The sequence below is a fragment of the Mauremys mutica genome, chromosome 21, assembly GCF_020497125.1.
Source record: "Mauremys mutica isolate MM-2020 ecotype Southern chromosome 21, ASM2049712v1, whole genome shotgun sequence".
In the NCBI taxonomy this organism is placed as follows: Eukaryota; Metazoa; Chordata; order Testudines; family Geoemydidae; genus Mauremys; species Mauremys mutica.
The window spans coordinates 1191409-1215693 of record NC_059092.1 but is presented as its reverse complement, the minus strand read 5'-3'; the positions used below and the strand labels follow the sequence as shown (position 1 = coordinate 1215693).

At 42.8% G+C, this 24285-nt stretch overlaps 1 protein-coding gene across 1 annotated transcript in view; it reads left to right on the top strand.

Moving 5' to 3' along the window:
• The window catches only part of CAMTA1 (calmodulin binding transcription activator 1), a 769191-nt gene that overhangs the window by 143319 nt on the left and 601587 nt on the right, over positions 1-24285 (top strand). Inside the window, exon 2 of the mRNA XM_044996562.1 lies at positions 16389-16456. The gene's annotated coding sequence lies outside the window, so the exon portion shown is untranslated. The remainder of the gene's footprint in view (positions 1-16388; positions 16457-24285) is intronic.

The window sequence follows — 24285 nt, the reverse complement described above, 5'->3', positions numbered from 1 at the left end:
CTGAAAAATGATACTTTCCTGCCTTCTACCTCTTCAGCTCAGCCCCTACGTTGATTTGGGTCTGTTCGTCCCCAGGAGTTGTGAAGCTGTGTAAGGAGGATTTTGGCTGTAGCCCTCAGGGCTGTATCTGTTGCCTTCGTTTTCTCTGAAGCCAGTTCCCTTTTGTTCGGGTGTCTGCACCGTCTTCAAAGCAGGTATAACTCAGCACCTGTGTAATGCTACAGGAACTGAATTCTGTTGCTGGCTGAGATTTTTTTCCAGTGTGATGGATAAGAGATTAGGTAATTATAGAAAGAATATTCACAGAACTGGGGCCAAGCTGCCTTCTGAACACACTTGTAACTCCAGCCTCCTAACCTTGGTACTGTGCATTCATATGTTTGCCTTCTCCCAGCGCTTGCAGCGCTGCTCAGAGGTAGAGATCACAGCTACAAACACCCAGGGTGACACACCACACCTTGCAAGTCCACAAGTGTTGTGACCTGTGAAATCCTCCTGCAAGGTTGTTTAGCTTGTCTGCTTCTCTCACTCAGGCAAGGCTCGTCCTGTCATGGCAGATTCCCGGTAGCCATTCCTTCCTGATCAGAGAGAGACAAAGTGAGCACCCAAGAGCTAAGCCACAGTAAGTGAACTTGGGCTGATAGGGAAGAGGGGTAGCACAGACTAGAGATTGATCTACCTGCAAAGACTCCCTTGGGAATTGATGATTAACTCCTGACAGTAGCCTTATCGGTCCCAGACCTCTCTGCACCATACAGGAGGAGAATCTTGTTTTCCCTGGATCACCCCCCGCTCTCAGGCCTGTTACACTGGGGTGCCATTGGCGAGGGGAAGGCCTCAGTCAGGAATTAGATAGTCAAGAGCGCAAAAGGTGCTAGAATTAGAAGCAGGGTCCATCTCTGGCCCTGAATGGAACTGCGTGTGTCTGAGAAGCACTTCTAGATTCCTACATGCCCAAGGAGGAGGGGAAGACAGTCAAAGCTGGCGGGTAAGAGAAAGTACCGGCCAGGTTGTGCTGCCCCCTCGCCACTGCATGGGAGGGGACACAAAGTAGGTGGTGGAGTGATCTCCATGGTGTTGTGCACGCCGACCTTGCAGAACCCCTCCTATTCATCTTTGGGGGCACAGGCTGGGAGGGCTGAGCCAGTCTGGGGCAGATCTCTTTGGGAGGGGAAATGTCTCCATCATCTTCCTTGCCCCTCCGTCCTCATCCCCTAGTATTTGAGCACTTGCTCACAGGTTTCCCCTGGTCTTGGTCAAAGCCTTGTGGGACAGCTTGTGTGTGTGGTGAGGAGGGAGTGCTTTACTGCTACCATTCCGTGTAGCTGATTCCTGTGCATAGGAGAGCCAGTCTGTTTCTGGAAGCTTTGTGAGTTCACCCTTGCTGTATAATCAGCAAGAAAATGCTTAGAGATGGAGGGTGAGAGGCTATTGTGTCCACAGCAGTGCCTCACTACACCAAGGACTTCACAGGCATCTTTCCTGGGACCACAGATGTCAAATGTGAGGTTGCCAAAATAGGATTAAAAATCAGCCAAAAGAAAATAAGTCACGATCGCTGAAAGAAAGGTCTGAAGTGAGGATGCAGATGCGATTGAAGCATAGTTAACAAGTCTGTATATCTGGGAAGCACAACCAGTGCTGATGCCCAACTTCCTAAGGAGATGAAAGCAAGAATTAAAAAGACACGTGGAGCTTTTTCGAGACGTGCGAATCTTAGCATTTTTCAAAATATTTGCCAAAGTACCACGATAAAGTGAACCAAGTTATTGTGATGCCCACATAGGAATATGCTTCTGAAATCTGGCCAATGCAGAAACCCACGGCAGGATACTGAATGCATTCCATGAGATGCTTGCGGAGAATTCTTGGTGTCCACTAAAGTAAATATTGCCGATGTTTCGAAAGACTGACTCACAGGCTGTAGAGACAATGATTGAGGGAGACGGCTGAAGTGACTGGACATGTTGTACAGATAGTCCTAGACAAACGCTTGACTGGACACCATTTGGTGGAAGATGGAAAAGAGGAGGACAAAAAATTACGTATAAGAAAACCATTGAGAAGATGTCAATGTAATAGGATCAGATTATAAAGCAGCAAGAAACGTGGCATTGAACAGAGGGAGGTGGAAACACTGGGTTGCCTCATGTCATAAATTACAAGAACATATAATCCAATAATAATGGGAATGCAGAAAAATTCCATTTCCAGTGGGTGTGTTACCACCATCTCCAAGCAGGGTCTGCCAGCACATTTCTTTAGCTCAAAGAGCTGAACATGGCATCTACAGCCAGTGATGCTTTTCAAGCCTTATTTATGTTCAGTCTGATTGGATCCATTATTCTGCTAGGAATTCTGCTCTCCTTTATACTTACGTTGTTTACAACTTTGCCATTATACCGTTGGATAAAGACCCATCATGCAGCACTTGGTACAGGATGTTAATATCCATTTGTTTGTTTTACATCAGAATCAAGTTACAAAAACACCAACTATGATGAAAATTAACACCTGACTAAAAGCCATAAAGAAGGTAGGAAATTCGTTGTTAAAGCTGCCACTGTGTAATTAGGATTGTTGAAGGGTGTCGCTAGGAGCAATTGCTAAGGAATTAAAAAAATGTAAATTTTTAAGTTTTAAATAATAGGAAAAAATCTCCTAATGGTCATATGTGCTAAGAAGTGATCATCTCATTACTTGGGACACTTAAAACTGTGCCAGAAAAAGCACTAGCAAATACAATTGGGTTCATTTATAATTCACCTCTTGCAGACAGACAGTTCTGTGGTCAGAAAGCAAAAAGTAAAACCATTCAGGAGGAGGCCAGGAAGCTTTGTAAGGAACAGCCCTGTGCTGGCTGGCCTGAGGCAAAAGCCTTTGCTGTTCCGGATGATTTTGTTGATTTCAGTCAGGCCCTCTGCATAATTATGATTTTTTAAAATTTTTTGATTTATTTGGTGTTAAACATTGAGGGTGAAACCCACCAGCTTTCTGCTGATGACTCTCTGTTTGTAGTAGCTCCATTAGATCTGGTACAGTGTCAACTAACAGTTCTGATCTGCAGACAGTATTAGGTACTTGCATGAATATTGTAATGCCCCAGGGTCCCTTTTGAGATCAGCATCACAGTTCCAAGCCAAAATCCAATTGAAATTTATTGCATTTAGCAGAATAAATATCCTACCTATAGTTCTCTGAAACCTACCTGCAAATGGCATGTATCATCATAAGATGTTGTCCATGATACACTGGACATTTCTTTCTGTTCAAACTCCTACTGAAACAACGGAGTTTTGTGTAGTAAGAGTGTGCTGCAGCAAGCATATGATCTAGCATGGATGCCTACAAAGATTTAAAAAAATAAAAATGTAAAACCAAGCATCTCCAGTGGATTAACTGAAAGCTGTGAGGCCAGACACTATGTATGTTCTGCAGCTAGGCTGCAAACCCAGCTACCTGTTTTGCCTCCAAAACATGTTTCTTTCCAAGCTGCCAGAAATGATTAGTCCATTTTAAAGATTGACCATATGCAAAAGCTAACCCTGAACAGAAATGGCTTTACTAAACAATCCAGAATTTAGGATTTTGTTTTTCAATTTCTGAATGATAAAAACAGCATTTTAATGATTTTAATAAATAATGTAAAGAAATTGTAGTGGAGTTAACGACCTGCAACAATGCCAGCTTCCGGCTGGATGTGAGTTAAAGGCCCCTGTAAAAGGGGGGTTTAGAATGGGAACAGCTAAGCCTCTGGGGTCTTTTGTGGCTATTCATCACTTTAAGCAGTTAGTTTTCCCCTCTTTGGTGTATGTTTCTTTCGAATGTGACAAAAAGAACATAAATTTCTCTCTCATAACATTGATTCTCTTTATAGTAACCTTTGAAGAGCAAAATCCCTTTATATGTGTTTGATATAATATATATTGCATCAAAAGCTACTCAGCAAGATTTCTTTGATTGACTATGTTTCAAGGAGCAGGCATGGATCTCCCAGTGCCATAGTAACATACTTTCACACTCATATCTTTTATTGACTGGCTGCTGTTGGAAGGAAGGAAAAAGAAGTTAAATATCTTTGTAGGTCCCTTTTTTATAATGACTGGCTGGAGGATTTGGGTAGCTGAGTGTGGGTTGGGGATGTGTGGAGCTGGGTCCAGCTCCCCGCCAGGCACAGGGAATAGCAGCATTTTGGGAGTGATATTGGGAAATGTTTTCCCACCTACCTTGTCTGGAATATTGGCAGTCTGGCTTGCCCTGAAGGCTCAGGTATCTACCTGCTTTAGAAAAAAGTGGCTAGGTCTGGCTGCAAGAGATATTCAGTTAATACTTTACCCCAATGCTAATTGTGTGCCTTCAAATTGTCCGTCTGTTTTTGGGGGGCTGCTAGGTTTTCAGGGGCTTGTGCGCAGGGCCCTGCACAAGGCTTTCAGACTCTAGTCTAAGCGATGCACAGGCCTTGTGCAGATTCTCTGCCCACAGCTGAGTTGCATGGTCAGTGAATAAGGATCCCAAAATGGCTCCAACATTTTCCTTTAAGCAGCTGCTGCAGCATGAGATGCTACCAAGGAGCCCCTGGCCTGGCATGTTTGTGTTTTGCCTACAGTGTTTAGTGTAATCTCGTCTAAAACATTGACTCCTCAGGCTCATTGTTTAACAACATTTCTAATTGCTGGGATTGGTCTGTTGGTATTTCAACATTTCTGGTAGAGTAAAGGCTTGGAGGGTGGAACCTTTATCTTATGGGACTTCCTTTGACATTTCTTTCGTTTGTGTATCTGCTTTTGGAATTTAGTTTCTTTTGTAGATAATGGGATTCCATTCTGGGGTGTGAAGGAGCCAGTGAGTTGTCAGCTGAGAGAGGAGATACGAGCTTTTGATCAATGGCTTCTGTTAGTTTGTATCATGGATGTATTAATGTTCAAATTTTGTCTGTTTTGATTAGTCTTATTGGATGTGGGGTTATGATGTAAAGTTGAGAAATGGCTTTTTTTAAACAAGTGTTTGTCTTTGCTAGTGGCTGAGCTTCTGGGGCTGAGATATCTCCTTTCATTGTAGATTGTTTGGAGTGTCTTTTAATGCCAGCAAATGATTCTAACACCTCTGCTGGCTGCTTGTGCAGCTAGAGTTCTTTAGTTAAATCACACCTGAGTTTCTTTTACCTGTCACTCGATTCACAGTAAAACAGGGGATGCATTTAAAAGAAATAACAGCCCTGGTAACTGGAGGCCTGTCTTTATTCACAGAACACAGATCCGCAGCATGGGCAGCAGCGATACACACCACAGCTGCCAGTATGCCCCTAGGATGTCTCCAAGGAGTGACAAGGGAGTTCAAAGTCCCTGACCAGTCTGCTGAATGCCAGCTGCAGGAGGCCAGATAGTGGCCGTTGTGCTGGTGGGTTTTTGTTCTGTAGATATGTGTATTACTGGGAACTGGGTTCAGACCCACCATCTCCTTTCACATAAGCCAATTAACAGCAGACTAAGGTTCACTACTCACATGGGCCAGATGTTTTTGTCTTCTGCTGGCATATGATGCAGTGTGGGCACTGATGCTGTATGGGTTATGCCTGAGATGACTTGCATGTGCATTGGTAGGGGGATGTTTATTCTTGTGTTGTATCCTTCTTAAATATATTTATTTTGTTGTTTTGCTCTGCACCACAAATGCCATGGGATGTAATAGAAACAGAGTGTTTGGTGTATCTACATTAGAGTTTAGCCTCAAGTTTTCTGCCGCTGTGCCAGTTGCGCTGACTCTCTCTGCATGTTTCACTGATTCCAGCAATGCAGTTTGTCAGGGCACTCCTCTTTTTGGTTGGCTTTGTGCTGTGAACGTTCACTCCAAGTACTGCTGAGCATCACTGAATCACTGATTTCTTCTAGTTCTACAATTTGTGAGGTTGTAGACAAGAGTTTTCCCAGCTTCTTGTTACTGATGTAGTGACAGAAGTTGGCACGTAGGTGTCAAACTGTAATGTGAATCTTTGCTTGTTTCTCTTCTACATAATGTAGAGTCGTTTGAATAGAACGACTCCTGGGCTCTTTGGCTGAGATACTCTCCTTAAATGAAATGTTACTTTGATTTTCTGTTTCATATTTGAATTTTGTTTGTGGCTAATAGATATGTTAGCTGCATTAAATAACTGAAAATACGCTTTGTAAATACAATAGGAATCATTTACAAACTAGTACACGAGTTAGGTTTAATGGTAATCCTGTGTGTGGTGTTCTCTGTCCTTTGTGACACACATACATAATATTGCTGGAGACACCCTTGCCACATAATAAAATTATGAACGATGTCATGGCAGAAATGCGCTGTGATGAAGTGATATCTGGCTGTGTGAAGGTTTTAGGTATCAGGCTGTGGGTGCACGTGGAGAAAGTGAAATAGATTCAGTTAGATTGGGTGGGAGAAGTTACAGAATTTATATTGGACTAGACCATGGCATTTTATGTGACTTAGTAACTCCTTGATAGGGATGTTTCTGGATAGTAAAACACTTCCATCGTGTGCCCTGCCAACACAGGGTCAGCAGTCATGTGGCAGCCCTGAGCTGTGGCAAGGGCACGGGCACTGTGGCTGCTCTGCTGTTGTGGGTTGGTTTTTTTTTTTTAAGATGTGAAACATTTTCTGTTTGTGCAGTAATTGTTGTTTTACTGCTCTCTGGGGGATTAGTTCACCCCCCCCCACACACACACACCCTTGTGTGTGTAAGAGAGACCATTTGGGTAGTCCTCATTAATCTCTTCGCTTCCGGACTGAGGTTTGTCCTGGCACTGTAATCGATGCTCTATTCGAATTACCGAAAAGCCAGGCCATAGATTACCTAGAACATTGGGCTGTATTGGGGATGCAGTGACCGCTTTGAGGAGCCTAGTGGTATTTTTGAGAGAACCACAGTGATGGGAGCTACTTTGGCCCTTGGTCTTGTTTTCCCAGTAGTCTGTTTCCAAACCAGCCAGCCAACTACCAACCTACCTTAGCTGACGCTTCCATGATGAAAGTACAGAATCCAGTTTCAAAATAGCTTTATGTTGCTGCTTTTTTCCTTGCAGTTTCAAGTGGGCTTTATGAAGTGGCTCCATTCTGATCTACTCCTCTTGGTTATAAAGATGAGCATTCTGGGAAGGGGGCCTTTTCTGCGCTTTGCACAAGTCCTGGTTTGTTATCCCATTTTTGCAGTTTGCATCCTCCTAATGCATAAGTCTTTGTAACTGTGGAGGCCTTAGTTAGTGCATGAAGTGCAGCATGGAGACTTGATTGTCTCTCCATTGTAGACTTTAATTTGTCCAGTTTTGTGAGATAGATTTTCCTTGTTCTCCAAAGGTATTTCCTCTGGATGAGGGAAATCAGCCTCTAATATGTTGTTAAGCAGAAAGCCCCCAGGAACTCCTATCCTAGTTGATGTGAATCCTTCCTTTATCCACTTATAAGAATTGAATTATACTTTCAGAATTGTCTAAAGATCTATCCCTCTGAGCCTGAATTGAGCTTTTGTCTTTCATATTATCACAGTGGGGATGAATGCTCCAAGGGGGTCTGAGTGACCATGCTGAAAAGACAGACTTCTTTGGCCATAGTTCTGCAGCACACTTCTCTGATGGCAGGATCCATCCCCATGAGCAGGTTTCAGAATGTCATTGCATACCTGTGGACTTCAGTCTGTAAGAAAACCATGAAAGGGGTTCTAGATTATGAAGAGATGCCTGACCTCTCCATAGTAGTAAGGGGGAAGCAAGCCTCTTGTTTATAAAAAACAATTTGCATCTCCCACTTCTAACATGGTGAAGAGCAAACCACACCCTAACTGAAAAAGCTGTGTTGTGTGAAATCGTGTTTGGGTGGGAAGTGCTGCTTCCACTCCCATCATTGTATGTAGTGTAGCTGTAGTTGTGTCGGTCCCAGGATATTAGAGACACAAGGTGGGTGGGGTAATATCTTTTATGGGACCAACTTCTGTTGGGGAGAGAGACCAGTCAGGGTGGGACTTCAGACCCATTAGCTCCTCCATTCCACCTCCCCAAGTGAGTTTGTTGACACTAGTTTGCCACAAGGGCTCCCGCCTCTAAACTCTGATGTCCTCATACCTACAGGGACTGCTTTATGGCAGCATCGCCTCTGGGCATCTTGCCCTAGGCAAAATCCTAAACCTATCTGTGACCCACTGAGCATACTTACTTTGGAGGGATCTAGAGTTCAAACCAGCTTGATCCATCTCTATCTGAAGGCATTTGTTTCCTTAAATGTCTGCATGTACAAACCATCTGCCAATAGCTTCTTTAGGGTTCTGTACTAGAACAGGCAATGAATCCAGATTCCAGAAGCTCTGCCTTCCTCCTCCAGTGCTGGTTGTTCCGTTCCATTCTAGGGCTCGCTTTCCGTCCAAGCGTAGGATTGGGTGCGCACTATAACCTGGTTTAAACCCCCTTGTTTTCAGTTTTTACTAATTTTTACCTAAAATTTCCTGGGTTTTACAAAAACTATTGTTCAGTTTTTACTGTTTTTTTTTTTTGTAAACGCAAATTTTAGACCACTCAAGTACATGAATATACTGATTGTTAGGAAAATTCAATACCTTCTATTAGGTAGATGTGTTTATGTTAATAATAAATTAGTCTAACTGTAAATGAGAGACTCTTGAAGTAAGGCAATGTAGTGGAAGACACACAGGAACGTGAACATACAGTTCATGAAATAAACCACAGCATTAAGCTGCTTTTACTTACTTTCACCATTTATTGCTTTTTTTTCTATCATCCTCTCCCATGATATTTATTTATCCAGAAAACTGTGAAGTTAATTTTTGCACTGATTTTTTTCAACTCTCCCCTCCCCGCCTCTTAGCCTGAGTCCTGCGAACACAAGTCAGCTGGCCCGCACCAGCCACAGGTGTAGGGTGACCAGACAGGAAGTGTGAAAAATCAGGATGGGGTGGGGGATAATAGGAGCCTATAATAAGAGAGAGACCCAAAAATCGGGACATCTGGTCACCCTACTCGGGTGTCTAATTCCAATGTAGACCTAACTTCCATCTTCGTTTAGTTGCACATTGTCAGAGTTTTAGAACTTGTGCTTGTTTCACTTATTCATCTGATTTGACCGGTTGGTAAAAGTGCAGCATTTGTTGCTTACCTCAAGATTGTGTCCAGTGTAGCTGTTCCAGGAATTAGATTCTGGGGGTTTGCATGACATTATTTTGACACTGCATTTTAAATGGCATCCGATCAGAAATAATGAAGGGGCATATTCAGGACCTCAGCACAGCTTATTCATGTATGAAGGCATTGCTAAAATCTACTGCAATAGTAATTGTTTTAAAAATACAGGCCAATAATTGTTTGTAAAATGAGTCCTGCAATGGATTCTGGGAGAGTTTATTTGTAGTGTAAACATGTTGGTTAGAAGTCATTAATATGACATTCACGCAACTCTAATAAAGTACATAACACAGATCTGGCACCACTGAAATACTCAAAGGACATTAAGTATGAGTCTTAAAACCAAGAGTATTGGAAACAAGATATTTTTACGTCTCGTTTGGGAGTAATATAATTGCGTTTTGTGGCTCTAGCAGATGCTTGGGCCAGCTGGTTGGAGAGCATTGTTTTTTTCCCCCCTTAGCTTTGGTACCATACAGATAAACCCTTTATATAGAACTCTCATAAAGACCTTTTTTTTTTTTTAATCATCTCATGGTCGACAGACCCATTTTTGTGTGTACATAATATTCTGGATTGTATAGACTGTAGACACTTTTATTACAAAAGCACTGGAGAATAAACTACAAATGTTTGAGTCTAATTTGAGGCAATATAGCATTCAATCCGGCTTTACTGACCTTTCTGTCTCGCTACCGCTATCCAAATCTCCCTGAGAAGAAAAACCTAGAGCTGATGGGGACTTAGTTAGGTATTTTTTGGAGAGAGATTATCAATTGACACAGAGCTGCAGCAGTAAACACTTCTGAGTGCATCCTCATGGATGGGGTGCCAGAGTGACGTTACCCCACGCTGTGTTGGATTGCAGGCTCTCTAGGGAACATTGGAGGGACTGAACAGCTCACTTTTGATGTGAAACTTACGTAATGAGGCTCCACATTTACGTATAAGCTTCCCAATGCTGGTCGTCACCTCCACATCTAAGCACTTAATATAATAAATAGTTTATTCTTCCGACTTCCCTGGGAGGCAGAAAAGTACCTGCACAAGAGCATACTAGAGTGGTTGTGTTGGCACAAGCAGTGTTGTGTTTGTGCCAGGGCTGAGCCCTGGCCTCTCTGGGCCTGGCGATTCGGAGCCCTGGCCCCTCTGGGCTTGCCGCATCAGTTATGAAAGTAAAATTGCTTCAGCCCCGGCACTTCTGTCATTACAAATTAAGCACTGGGCACAAGACAGCATTGGAAGCTGTATAATTGTGAACTGGAGGCAGAGTTGGCTACAGCAGATTTTCGCAGTGGCTTTGCCCTAAAGAGAAGTTGGAGAATATGGCTACCCCTGCCTTACACTGACTCTAATGGATTTGGGGTCAAACTTTGCTTAAACAGCATTTCATTTTCACATTGTCTAGTGCTGAATAGTTTGCCAAGAAAAATAGGAGCAGCTGGATTGGCTGGGTGCGTAGGTCAGCATGTTGCCCTGAATATGGGGCATTAATGAGAGAACATTACTGGTCGCACACTTGCCAACACTTCATGTTGCCAAAGCTGGGTTCCAGGGGGAATATTTTCTTTTTGCGTGGTATTTTTGGACAGTCTAATTATGCAAATACTGTACTGTGAATCCTCTCCTTTTCCATGAGAGTTTTGTGCTTATGACCTTCCCAGCTTGTGCGCCTTTAAAACAAATCCGTAATGGGATTTCCAGCTTTTTACTTAGTTAACTTGTGTCACAGTTGAGCCTTGCATCTCACTGTTCTGTAAAATAGTTGAGGTTATTTCATACATTTTTATGTGCAATCCTGTCGTCGTGCAGCTGAGATGTTCATCGGGCTAGCGCAGGTTAGCGTTTTGGGCATGGTGAGACCTAGAGGCACCATTTGAGAGAACCTGGTGCTTGCATCCAGCGCATGAAAAGCTGTAATACTTGCGCTGTGTATATCCATGAAAAATTGTCTCTGCTGTCACGTTTATTCCTATGCAAAGGCCCTTTTTAAATACTAATTTTTGATGCTGCTTGTGTCAAATTGAACTGTTGTAATTAGTAAGTGGAAGCCTCCCTCTTTTTTCCATTGAAAGCCGCTCCAGACGATAGGAATCAAAAGGATCATTGTAGAGGCTGTTTTTAACAGCGTACCAGTCGTGCCTTCTGTAAGTGTTTTTAATCTGTGGCCCCCATGAGGTGTTTGTGAGACAAAAGAGACCGTGGGAAGCTGAGCCAGAAAGTGTGCGGGTTTTGAAGACGACAGTGTGTTTGGGGTCCAGAATGGCCTCACGAGCTGTGGATTCTGCTCTGCCTGCCGCATGGAGAATGTGGCTGCGGGAGGCAGACACAGTGGTGGTGGTAGAGTGGCTGGGTCACAGCCAGATTCCGGCATGTTTCATGTAGCGTCCTCGATCTCTGAATGCTGTGCAGAGTTACGCCCTGATGTGAGGCCAGAGAACGTCTAGGCAGCCCCTAACCATAGGCATGTGAAGCTCTCCGTCCAGGTTGGGGTTGGTGACTCGGGCAGAGGGTCAGGCCAGTTCCTATTTGCAGTTGTCCCACCCCTAAAGGAGTGATCAGCGACCTGACTGGGCTGATAGCTGTGCAGCAGGTGATGCTGCACCAGTGCAGTGAACAGAAGACCCAGGAGCTTGAGGAAGAGAGATGGAAGGCGAAGACCGGTCACTTGGGACTCAGGAACAACCAGGCACCTCCAGGCCTAGCTGGGAAAGGCAGGGAGTCGTGAGAGAGTTTTTGTTACTTCAGAGCAACTATCTTTAAGACGCCCTTATTTACCCACAAGGAAATGTTCTTCTGGGCGTATTTGTGGTAGAGCCAGCTTGACACCTAGTGGCCGGCTGGATTTATGGCAGGTAACATAGCCTGACCTTGGCTCTTGTGGTTTGGTTAGATTTCTCCTCACTCAGCTCCAATCAGAGTGGGGATTTATGAACCTGCATGGGCTGGTCACGTCTTCATTCTGTGTGAATCATCAGTCCCTTTCCTAATGCTGCCAATATAATTTAAAGAAACAGGAGTAAAAAATATCCCTCTAAACTACTTGTAGCACATCCTGTATTGGGCTGGCAGGAACAGCAGTGATCATTAGAATATCTCTGAAAAGACATTTGCAGCTTTTTCTGCAGCCTGACCTGAATTGAGTGGTTTGAGCCTTTACTGGTACGGTAGTTATACCCAGGATACAGCTCTGTGCTGAATTAAACAGCCTCTCATGCAGCGCAGCCTATCAATCAGCAAGCAGGGAGGCATTGACATAATTTATAACAAAAAGCTAAAATAAAAATGTTCTTGTGGCTGGTTGGGATTTGAATCCAAGCCGTGGAGATTAAATGATGCCAAGATAAAGTGTCTTTGCCTTCATGTTATTTTGCCTTGTTCATTCTAGCTCACTTTACACACCAGCCCTATCGGTTTCCCAGACACTATGAAGTATGTTTGAGCTGGGTTTGTTACCTGGGAAGGAGGCCAGTGCTAACAATCAGAATCCTGCAGCTTACTCTGAAGGGAGTATGCCCTGCAATGCCAGTATTAGGGATAGATATTGTCTGGGTGCTGCTGTTTTGCTCTTTGACTATTGACAGCACAAGTGACATGCTAAAAATGGCAGCTGGACTTCCTTGCCCTGTTGCCAATGCCCATGCTTCCATCTCAGCAAGCTGAAATGGGCACCCACTTTAAGCAACCAGTGGCTGCTGTAGAATGAGCGGCTCTGACTGGGATCCCATATAACAATACCTCGCACAGATAGTGCTTTTGGTCCACATATCTCAAATTGCTCTTCAGAAACAGGCATGTGGCATTGTTACTCCCAATTCACAGCTGAAGAAAGAAGACTTGCCCAAAGTGACACAGCAAGTCAGTTTTGGAGCTGGGAGCAGAACACAGTTCTCCTGACCCTCAGCCCAGCAGCTACTCAGACTTATTCCTCAAGCTGTTCATGCATTGGGATGTGCAGTATCCTGCACTGCAAATCTGTTTGGGGAAACTGGTTTAATTGTCTGAATAAGAAATATATTATGAGGGTTATGAGAGAGAGACGTGGCTTGAGTCCAGGACTGGACGCAAGCATCTCCTGAATTCTGTCTCTGTCTGGGGTGAGTCATGTAACCCTTCTGCACCACCCCAATCGGAAGAGTGACCTTTAGGAGTTATACCTGGACCATAAAGCTGTGCCGAGGGAGAGTATATTCATCAGAGCGAACCCTGTTAGCCCCATTCCAACACCATGCCCCTTTCCCTCTTCTGTTTGAAATGTCCCTTCCCCACCTCACTAGCCCTCTGCTAATCTGAGTCATTGCTGCTCTATAAACCCCCATTACATTCCCAACCCAGACGGGGCTCCATGTTTGGTAGTCTCCGCACCTGCTGGTGGTTGGGCAGGAGCTCACAGCTGAGAGAGGCTGGATCCTCCCTCACCGGGGTGGTGCACACCCACCCTCCCTGCCAGACATAGTTTCTCACTTTTGGTGAGGTATTTGTGTCTTTCAGTATTTTCAAACCCAAGCATGTGGGCTAGAATATTTTTCTTCTATTTTAAATGAATGCTAAGATTCTCTCTCATTCACATGATTCCAGGAGCTGGGGCTTTATGAAACACATCAAATACTGCGAGACTTGCTGTAAAATCATGTGTGTAGCCAACAGTGGTCCTGTTTCTATTCTGCACATTGGGAATAACATTGCACACAATTCTATGCAAATTATAATTATTAAACACAGTTCTAATGCAAATAGTGTGGGGTAGAGGGTATAGACATGAGACACTGGGGAAGAAATGCCAAAGCAAAGCTGCTTTCCAACACAGGAGGTTCTGCATGAGCAGTTTGTGTTTTTCTCTCTCAAGTTCTTGGAAATTTTTACAATGGTAATGTGGGATGTGCTGGTTCCCAACAGACCTTGAATGGTCTCTTGAAATGTGTTAACTACTTATGCTAAACAATCTGTTCCACCTTGTATTTTGCTGTGACACCCTGAGTACTTTTCCCAGGCCTGAAGAAGAGCTCTGGGTAGCTTGAAAGACTGTCTCTCTCACCAACGGAAGTTGGTCCAATAAAAGATATTACCTCACCCACCTTGTCGGTTAGTAGGAGTCTAGACAGTCTTAGATATTCAGACATAATTTTGACATATGCCCAGAGGCAGAGTGCTACAGCCAATATGTGGGAAATCGGCCATCTTCTACTTTAGCTCAGGAGCAATCACTGATTAGAGAGATTTGTACAAATCTAGTAGAGTGCTTGCCTCTTTAGGATGGAATTGTTCCACGGTGGCTGGATTGCTCTCTGGATGATTTAATGACACTGATATATGAGGCGTTATACTATCTGCTGAGGGTGGCAGTGAGGGGCAGGCACTGGAATGTGCATCCTGGTGTGGTGTGTTTAGGGTGGGACGTGCTCGGTCTGGGTGAAAGCCAAATGAACGGGACTTCTGCAGTCTCTTCTGCTGGAGTAATACTTGCTGGGGAGAGGCTTTTGTACTGGGTTAGAGCATGACAGGCTCTTTCTGGAGGGTTGTCTGGCCACATGCAGGTCCCCATAATGAGTCTGCACACTCAGCAGTTCTAATGTTCACTCTAGTTTTGCTACTGCCAGTACGCTACAGTTGTAAATAATGAAGGATGAAGTGTTGCCCAGCATATTCTCTCAAGGAATGTGTCATTCCTTGCAGTAGTCTGTAACATCCTCTATTGAGCTGAGGCTGTGAACCTGCTCCCTCTAAAGGGCTGGCCAGAAACACTTCTTCCCTTCCTAAATCAACGTAACATCTTCCCTGCTCAGTCACCTGACCAATGGCAAGAATAGCCTACATTTTGTGAGCAAGAGATTTAAAAATAATAAAAGGAGATTTAGTTTTACACATTGCATAATCAACCTGTTGAACTCTCAGTCACAAGATGTAGAATTCAAGAGCTGAGCAAGATTCTAAAAAGGATTAGATACTTATAAGACAATGAGATGATCCACAATTGTATCAGGCATACTAAGATAAAACCTATTTCCAAGACATAAACCATCTACTAACTGACAAGGTTATGAAGAAACGTCTTCTATGGGCAGGGTATTGCAAGGGGTTTCTTACACCTTCCCCTGCATTGGTGGACCCCTGGTCTGATCCAATATGGCAGTTCCTATGTTCAGACAAAACAGGAGAGGAATGGACTGGTAGGTCACATTTGAATGTGGGGGGTGACTAATCCAGTGCTATTTGGAGATGCTGTGAGCTCGGTCTAGTGTCTTCCTCTCCATAAAATGCACATGTGCATAACTCCAACGCTGGCGCAGTGCTTTGAGTCTTCTAATTGAAAACTGATGCATAATTCCTATTCAGCAGCTTTTTCTCAGGCTTAAGGAAGGTGATTTGGTGTTTTGTAGTAATTTGAAGTTTATGAAACACATATACCAACACCATCTTAATTTAACGTACAGACTCTGCCAATTTCCTCTGAGCAAATCAGTTCTCATCTGGAAGTAATGGGCCGTATCATGCCTGCAAGTGGGAGCAATGACTTACGGTGATGTCACCCACTGGCTTTTCATGGAAATTATTAATAAATCCGTAATTCTATCTGCAGTGATGTTGTGTGTATAAATATTTAATTTACCTTCGGGTGCCCACGTTTTCACCATCGTGCCCTTAGCTTTCTGACTTAGCTCAGAGCTTGGAGGAGCTGCACAGTAGATGAAGTTATCTGAGCTTTCTGTGTGGTGGGAAAGGTTAATGTATTTCTCCTTTTTCCTTTTAATCTTTACACAGTTGGGCTTTGGGGGCTTGGGGCTTCGAATCCAAGCTGGCAAAATACAACTTCTCCTGCCTGAATGAAAGACTTAAAGGATGGCTCTGTCTCTGGCAGAGGCCTTCCTAACACAGAATGTTGTTACTGTGACTAAGTGAAGACCTGTTGCCTGCTTCTGTTTTTAAATGAATGGTATTTGGGGTAGGAAGCCATTTCTCATGTTTTCTGTTTCAGGGCTGAAATATTTTGGTCCTCACTATAGATTGCCCTTTCCAGCCAAAGGCTTTTGTTATAGCATGCCAAGTGGTACACAGAAGATGTTTCAAACTGGATTTAAAGTCAAGGATCTAGCAGCAAAGGCAGGATCGACAGTATCCTACTTGAGGGTGGAGCAGATTTAGAGAAGTTCTGTTCTGTGAAACTTTCAAGTCTCCAAAACTACTATGCAAGTTAATTCTTTTTTGCACATTTTTCTTTTTCAGGAAATTGCAGCTTATTTAATAACATTTGAAAAGCATGAAGAATGGCTAACGACTTCCCCTAAAACAAGGTAACATTGCTAATATTGCAGCTTGTGAAAATGTACATTGATTTATTTTCACTGATGACTTGACTTGCTAATCAATTCATTGGGCACAAAGTGAAAACTCCAAGTCATGCTTGATAGCTTGTGACACTGAAGTCTCATTAATTGACATAATGAGTGTTTTATTGAATGAAATCAGATTGATTAAAAACAGACCACCTGCAATCTTGACAGGTAAAAGTTTTAACCTGATGATTTAACATTTAATTGTATCCTTTCAGATGAATGCATTTAAAAGGCTTTGTTGAGTGAAGGTTGTAGGCTATTTATCTTGACAATGCTCCCTACTGTCACTAATCTGTTAGCCAGAAACTTAAAAAAAAAATCCTTTGCACTTTCCCTGTTTAAAATGCAGACTCTAAGTTTGTTTGTATTTTGGCATGTTTCTTGTTGGGGTTAAGTGTCTGGTGGCAAGGAGATCCCAATAAGCCAAATTAACAGGCATGTTTGCAGTTTATTAAGCAGTAAATGTCATGTATTCTTCTAACTGCCATAAATGTTTAACTTCTGCAACCCGCTGGGAACTGATACAATAAATTAAAGACTGCAGATGTTTTCCTGTTGTGGAATCCTGATGATCATTTTATTATGTTGAGACATGAAGTTGCACTACTTGCGACTGAAAACAAGAAAAGGAACTTGTGCTTACGGAGAGTGTATAAAGTTCTGGGGTGTTATCTAAAACCACATTTTTGCTTTTTCTAAATTACAGCATCTTTCTCATTAACAATGAATGGAGCAAGGGTTTATTAGTCAGAAGAGGGTTAGCTCAGCAGGACATGCTGAAGTTCTGTTTTTCTTGCTGTATAGTTGGGAGAAACCCAGTGCATTTTCACACCTGTTCACAACTAGGCTGTTGGGTCACTGGTGTGAGAACACATTTTTGGAGGAATAATGAACTATTCAATGTTGTAAACCAGGTAAGACCTGCCCCAAAATAATACAAGAAGCTGTAGTGCTTTTCCTGGGAGGAGGCCAGAGCAGCTGGAAGTGAGGCTTTCCTGCTTCTGGCCTCTGCAGTTCAATGTGCTCACAACTGCCTGGAGAGCAGCCCGACGATGCTTCATGCAGACAAGAGGGTACAGCCAGCGAGTGCCTTTTCCATCTCCCACTGGGGATGGCCCCAAGAAATGCAAATGCAGAGAGAGCTACAGCAGACACAGCACAAGATGAATCTTTGATAGTTTGTTGCTTGGTTTGGCATCATATTCCTTTGTAATTAGTAGGGGCAGAAATTATAGTAAGATACAAGAATGGTTATTGACCGTAACAAATAGTACAAATTAACTTGCTGAATGTTTAATAGCTCACAGCTGAGGGGAGGATTTAGACAAAGGAGGATGGTAGAGCAGTTAAAGAAAAGAGAAGGGTGGCTTTCTTTGGGAAGTTAGAAAACAACTTCTGTTAAACTTAGGACACTCTCCACCCCCGACTTCTCTAGCATTCAAGCTGCCTTAACATCCTCTTACATTATTAAACAAGTTCTTCATTAATCGTTATCAAAACGTGGTGTGCATTAGGACTGAGAGGTGAGAGATTTCATGTGCTATTGCTTTTACAGGTGATGCACCCAGTTCCACTAGACTCAAATGTTTACTACAACGGCTGATAGTTCAGGTTCTTGCTTTCAAGGAACTTTAGGTGCACACGGTGATAGGATCCCTGGGGTGCAGCCTGGGACTGTGGGACCTATGTGCTCTTAACTCTCCTGCCTGGGCTGTCTCTCACAATGCTTTGCTAGTGACAAGCAGCAAACCCCTCCAGGTGCTGTTACCACTCAGCACAACTGCATGTGGAGCCCCACCCCCAGCTCGATGGCATGAATGTTCCCAGAGCCACTCATGAATCACACAGAGAAAGGCACCAGCCAAATCCCCCCAGCTCCCAGCCTTGTACCTCAGGAATATACCATCTTGCACTGCTCAAAACCCTTTCTTGAGCAATGCAATTTTGTTAATTGGTTCACCACTTCCACAATGGAACATGGATATACACCAGCCTAAACCTGAGCAAATTTACCAAGCAATTCATGCAAACACACTAGTAAAGATAAACAGTAAAACAAATTTACTGATTACAAAAGATAGATTATAAGTGATGGGCAAAAAGTAGAGTGGTTACCAAAATATAAGCACACAGTCTGAACTCTCAACCCTATTAGACTGGGCAATATCTAGATTGAGCAGTTTTCCTCACCCCACTGGATATTGCAGTTCATAGGACACAGGTTTCACCTTTGAAACCTGGGCCAGTCTCCTCTGTTGGGGTCTTCAGTCTTCTGAATGTCCTTGTTGCTTGCAGCATAGATGGGGGCAGGAGAAAAGGCCAAGCATGCCGCCATTGTATTCTGTTTTATACCCTCAGTCCATGTGCTTGGAGGACACAAGTCCAGGCATGTCTGGCCGGTATTGTTGAGTCTCCAGGCCAGATTGAACAATTCCCCTGGTGTGGCCTTGTGCAGGTGAGTCATTGCATTGTAGCTCCCTTGCTGGACAATGGCTGTTGGTTACTTTCCTTGTTATTGTCTTTGGGGGAGCTAGTACCTGGGCACTTTCCAAACCCACGGCATATTTTAGTGACAACCAAACAACACAATTCTCATAACTTCCTATGTATTAATGTTGTACATATTTAGATGGAACAATGGGTTTCAGCAGATCCTAACCTTTCCCATGGTACCTTACATGGCCTGCTTTATTTGCAATATCACAATTATGAATGATGAATATGGGGGTTGCAGGGTGCGCCCCTGGGGTGCAGAGTGTGTCACACACCTTTCCAGCCTAGGTGGGGGTCTATATTTTATCACTAGTGACAGGCATCTCATCTGCAGTCTCTGGGTGCTGCCACCTTTTTCTTGGGGCTGTGTAAACAGATTCTCATTCCACCCATTGGCTTCAGAACAATAGGTAAAACGATTGCATTTGGAAAGGCTGCTTTCTGACCTGGGATCTTGAGTTATAGAATTAATGCAAAAAGACGTCTCTTTGAGCTTTGCCAACTCAGCCTGTTGAGTGGTCAGAAAGCATATTAAACAGAGTCAGGGGATATATACAGCACCATTAAATACATCAGAAATATGCATGTGTTTGTAGAAATGTTTTAAGACTTTAAGGGTTTGTTTAGTTTGCTAAAGGCAATGCATGAAAATAGCAATTTTCCTATTAATATTACAATATCCTGCTCCTGTGTATTTATACTTGAAAGCATAATGTCCCATGAGGAGGAAAGTTGCAACGGCTGTTCAAGGACCTTCTTAAATTAGTTGTTGAGTTCATTTTGAAATTTTTTTAATATTGAAATTAATTGGTGCAGTTAAATGCTGAGTTCATACAAACAGGCCTCTTGGTATTAAAGAATTAATGACATTGATCCAGCACTGAACCGGAACATTCCCCATTCTTCGTTTGCTGCTGCAGGTGCTGCTAATTTCATCTTAGAAAATTAATAAAAATGAATTGCACCACTGACACTTATAGAGTTTCTTAATAAAATGATACATAGTGTGAGCTGAGGAATCGCTATGAAATGAATCGCTGTAGTTGGTGCTTATAGAGATGTTGGGTATGTGAGTTTCAGGAAGGGACTGACCCTTGTTGGTGCTGCTTTCTGACGGTCTAACAATACAATTAGTCCTTATTGCATCATAATTGTAAAGAGGGGCTTGGGAGCCGGCTGTTTGATTCAGTAATGGGGTGCTATAACGTTTCTTTAGTGGGAAGCAACAGTGGGTGGTAATAAATGTATAGGGAAAGGGGCTGGGAGTGGATCTTCTGCCAAAGTAGTTTTCAGTCCACAAAAAGTTCTCTGTTGGATATTTTCCCTCCAAGAAGTGTGGAGTGCAGGTTCCAAACTGCAGGCTGGGGCGTGTGTGCATCAAGAAGAGAGTAACTTGGTGTCCTCTGCAGGTCCTTGGCCGTGATGTGTCATGTTCAGTGGTGTATCTGAAGGCTGGAGTTCAAGATCATAGGGTTAAGACCTTGTGTGTTGAATATTCATGACAATATTTCATTACAATACAATAATGTCACATGACAAGCTAATTGCAAACTAATATTCATCCTGAAAGGTCGGTAATGGGATGTTGTGAATGGCAGAGATGAGACCCTTTGCAGAGTTGGCTCCAGCTGATGTTGTATGTTCACAAGGGAATGTGCAGAGGTAATTTGAAATATGCATGTGAATGATTTAGGAAGGTGCCGTGCCAGTTTGTCCTTTTCACAGGGGAGCACAGCTCTGCTGTCTGACACTAGAATGAAGGGCATGTTTATAACGGAAACCTAACGCTTCTTTCACGGCTGGGGCATTTGCTCTGGCTGAAATGTGTTGAATGAGGGTTGGCCTGGAAAGAAATAATTCTACTGCACTAATATACAGGCTGGCAGAAGAGGGAGTGGCTCTGGGTTTCAGGCCGTATCTACATGCCTGGAATTTCAACATGGCTTAATATTTTCCAATTAATAATTCACTGAATTAATCTATAATAAGGGTATTAATAAGTTAAAACAACTGAGTTCCCTTCCCATGTTTACAAAGAAATGGTGCGCATGGATGTCCTAATGTTTGTATACTATCTCTGTAATCTATGGGCAAGAAAGTGCCTTATGCATATCTATATTAACAGAATCATAATGACTGAAGAAGCAATGAGAAATCTTCCAAAGAGTCATAGAGACACCTGATTTCTTTTTTTGAATGTATGAATCTATGAATTTCACAAATCTCCTGGTAAAGTGACTTTCTAGTGCTCAATAAAAATTAAATGTCGGACAGCACTGTAGTTATTTGGTTTTGTAGAACGAAGACTTTGTTATTTTTGCAAAATATGCTAATAAACATACTGGAGATTAGTTTTAATTAATTAGTTATAAACAATGTATAAACATAAATTAACGAAGTACATTTGGTGATGTAGTAACCTTGATGTTGTCTTGTAATCATATTTGCTTGCTTACTTGTTAATTTGCCAACTAATCCACAATGGGTCTTCTAGTCATTAGTGAGAATTAATAAAGTTCGACTGTAATGTAGCACTAATAAAATCTTTGATGCTTCTAGATTTAAATGCAAATCATGGAAAATTACTAAACATTCCCATAGGAAATGGAATAAAATTGTTTTCATTGTTAAAGGCACCCTGGTTTTCAGTGGCACAATGGATTTTCCAGACACAAACAATCTTGGTTTCTCCCTCAATACATTCTATAACTACTGATTTTTCTAGTGCTTTTCATTTTCAAAGCACGTTAAAAACTTTAACCCTCATAACATCACCGGCTTCAGATCTCTCACGTCCCTGGCGAGTGCCCTAGCTCCTGGGCTATTGGCTGGTCTGGGGTGAGTCTCGGCTGTTGACCAGGGATCTCATGCCTCACCTGCGAAACCTTCCCAATGAAACCGGTAGCTCCTCCTGATTTGGAGCAAGAACTTGAACTTGGGTCTCCTACAGCCCAGGTAAGTGCCCCTACGACCAGATTATAAGAGTCAATCTCTCTCTTCCCCATGGCCCAATGAATATTTAGACAAATCCGAACAGCTCCAATTGGGGGTAGGGGGAAGGAACGGGGAAGAGTGTGTGTGTAAACGACTGACTTTATAGCCTTGTGGTCAGGGTGCTCATGTGGGATGTGGGAGATCGAAGTTCAAGTCTTTGCTCTGTCTGATTTTAGACCAGTGACTCGAATGTGCATCTGCCTGACCACTAGGCTGTTGACTGTTCTCAGACGGTGTGTGGCTCTCTGTGATTTTGACCAAAACTTTCATCCTAACAAAACTTTCCTCAACCCAGAACTGAGATGATTCCATGAAAAGTTTTAATTTCCATGAAAAAAGTGTAGTTCAAAAGTTCCCAACCAGCTCTTAGTATTACCCTTGTTTCCAGCATGAGGAAACTGAGGCAAAGAGAGGTTAAATGACTTACCACAGGCTCAAACCAATGGGACACTGGTAGAGTGGAGCTTAGAATTGCAGTAGTTGCAGACCCATGCTCCGTGCGCTGGAGTTAGCTGTTCAGTCCATTAGATCACAGTTTCTCTATGAGGACTACAATTTGATTATTGAGAATTAAATAGTGTCTCTTCTTGCAACTGATAAACATAGATTTTACCATCTACATCTGTGCTTTGATGCAGGGTTATTTCTCTCTTTCTTGTTACATTTTGTAGCTTTGTATTAACCACTTTTTCTTTGCTTGATATTACTTATTTTATCTTTTTGATAATACAAAAATCAATTGAAGTGATTAAACAGAAAAAGAAGTCTGACCTAAGCTTACAAGAAGATTTTCAGAGTACAGGTATCTCCATTTGTCGTTATCTCAGACTTTTAAGTCCTAGATGTGGCCAGGCTTTGAAAAATGTGCCTGAACTTTTCAGCACAACAATCTAAAATACAGATTCCTCAAGAAAATTTAGCTCTGAGTCGCCTACCTCTTGTGAATTAAGCGAAACCCTGAACAACAGGTGTTAGTTAGCAGATCACTGTGCATGTTCGATTGGATTGTGGTCACATAAATTAGAAAAATCAAGTTCTATCAAATTAGAGTTTCCTGACGGACTAGAGCTGCCTGACAGGTGAGGACTGCAGAGGGGATGATTTCAGGTAGACCTGTTTGAACTGCGGGTAACATTTGTACTTAATTTTTCAAAGACAATATGACAGAGCCTGTGCTGATCCATGTGTTCAGATATGCTGTTAGGTACCTCCAGAACTCAGCATGGCCATGGCCATGAATGAAACCTAGAGTATTTCTGAAAATTCAGGCCCAGGTGTTACAATGGGCTACAGAGATAAACCAGGTGATACAGAATGAAATTACAGCCATTATAGCACAACTAATACTGAGATCCTGCAAATGTCTTCCTAGTTTAACCAAATTAAGGCTGCTTTAATTCTGAATGAGTGTGTCCACACAGGGCTTTAATGCAATTTGATGAATCCACTTTAAATTCTCACCTTTAGTGAATTTGGATTAATTTTCCCGAGTGTTCCTGTGTACAGAAGCGCTTCAATAAACACATTCCTCAAACATTTGGTGCAGAGAAGAGGGTGGAAGTAAGAGTAATTGAAGAAAAACTTACACCAACTACTCTGGGTGCAAAACTGCCTCTGGGAATACAGCCACTCTTTTGACAATTATGGGTGATCTTTCTGTTGTGCTGCATTAGGGGCCTGCTGTGCAGTTAATATGGTCATAGTACAACGTTAGAGTATTTTGTTAGTATGTCTTGCAAATTCTTGTTATGACACAAAACCTACAATAATTGGCGAAGTGTCAAACCTGCCTGAATGGCTCCACATTCCAATTTCAAGTGATTGTTTTGGCGGTCTGAGAATATGCCATTGTAGCAAAAACTGAAAATTAATTTCAGAGCTAGTTTAAAAGATCTGGCAAAGTCTGCTTTTCAGTTACACAGTGTACGCTTGCCCATTTCACTTCTGCAGGAGTTGGGTTTCTCGCTGCCCCTCTAGCCCGTGAGAGAGAATGTATGATTTAAACAAGCAGGCTGCTAAAACTCAGCACTAATGCCAAGTCTCGTTGAGCTTGGCAGTGGTATACACAAGTTCACATGAGAAGGAGCTGTGCTTTGAATATTCCACCCCCCACCCCCCGAGTATTCTACACAAACCTACTTTTCTTCCTCATTGACCACGCATGCATTATCATTGCACCTTGGTGTGTTTGCTATGAACAAAGACATTGATCGGGAATTAAGAGGGGCACTCCTTCCTCTGGAAACAATCTGCCTCTTTGAAAAGCCTCTTTGTGTGTGTCTCTAGATATTTAAATTCCT